General features: G+C 45.3%; 1 non-coding gene across 1 annotated transcript; it reads right to left on the bottom strand.

The window, feature by feature from the left end:
* Positions 1-201: 201 nt before the first annotated feature.
* On the bottom strand, positions 202-272 carry TRNAG-UCC (transfer RNA glycine (anticodon UCC)). The gene has a single exon. It is a non-coding gene; the product is annotated as a tRNA-Gly (tRNA).
* Positions 273-1,321: the final 1,049 nt, after the last annotated feature.

Raw genomic sequence — 1,321 nt, 5'->3', positions numbered from 1 at the left:
TTAGCTGCCATCAAGTCTGCCCCTCCCCCACCCCAGTGGCCCAAAATGTGATCCATAGGTTTTCACTGACTGATTTTTGGAAGTAGATCTCCAGGCCTTTCTTCCTAATCTGTTTTAGTATGGAAATTCTGCTGAAACCTGTTCAGTATCACAGTAACACACAAGCCTGCACTGACAGATGGGTCATGGCTGTGCACAAAGTGCATTGGCTGGGAATCGAACCCAGGTCTCCCGCATGGAAGGCAAGAATTCTACCACTGAATCACCAATGTCCTCTAATGTTTGTGTAGTGTGTATGAATCTAACAACTCCGTATTTTGAATAAACCAAGACAATTACCAACTTCAAGCCCCCACTTTACCAGGCTGGCAAGGAAGTTAACTTCAACCCTTCCTTATTTTTCCTTCCCCCTTCCTGGGGCTCATACCTGAAGTCCTAGATCTTGTACTATGCCAAAGCATCGCGGATAGGGGGTCAGTCATCTGTCCACCCTGGTTATGGCTAAGATATCCACTGTCTAAATAACCCCTCAAGTACTTCTTTACCAGGCTTGGGACTTAGGAATTAGATGTATTCGCCAACCACAGACCTTAGAATGGAGTGGTTGGCGAATACATCTTAAGGTCTTGTGCCATCCTGAGGGACAGGGAGGACTTAGAGAGAGCAGGGCCTGGATCCCAACTACTCCTGGACCACAACTCTCTTCATCTCTTCCATCCTGCAGTCTAGAGCCATCTCCTCATCTGAGGGGTCTCCTCCAAAACATACTATCTATATCCCGAAGTCCCCAATGCCTTTTTATCTTCTCTGCAAACCCTCTTAGCTCTCAACGGCTTAAAACAAAAGAAAAATGGTTGCCATCAAGTCAACTCTGACTCGTGGTGACCCCATGTGTTTCAGAGTAGAACTGTGCTCCACAGGGTTTTCAATGCTGACTTTTCGGAAGTAGATCCCCAGGCCTTTCTTCCAAGGTGCCTTTGGGTGGACTTGAACCTCCAACCTTTTGGTTAGCAGCCACATGTGTTAAGTGTTTGTACCACCTAGGGACTCTAGAAAGGCTTGCTAGCTTCCTCTACTTTCAGGCTAAAGGGAACTACCTGCCAACTACCTGCTTGGATGGGAGGAAAGCAAAGGAAGAAAATTACATGAATAAACATCTCAAAATATTAACCAATCAACTTGTGGGATGAACGTGTTAATTACTTGATTAACTAAATTAGAGATGATAACAATGCAAGGGCACCCAGGCTGAAGGAGTGTGCTAAATGACCAATAAAGTATTTAACTTCCATCCTAAGGGACTCATTGGTGGTAAACAGGT

This window comes from Elephas maximus, chromosome 9 (genome assembly GCF_024166365.1).
Source record: "Elephas maximus indicus isolate mEleMax1 chromosome 9, mEleMax1 primary haplotype, whole genome shotgun sequence".
Lineage (NCBI taxonomy): Eukaryota > Metazoa > Chordata > Mammalia > Proboscidea > Elephantidae > Elephas > Elephas maximus.
Note: the sequence above shows the minus strand (reverse complement) of the source record. Positions and strands in the feature narration are given on the sequence as shown.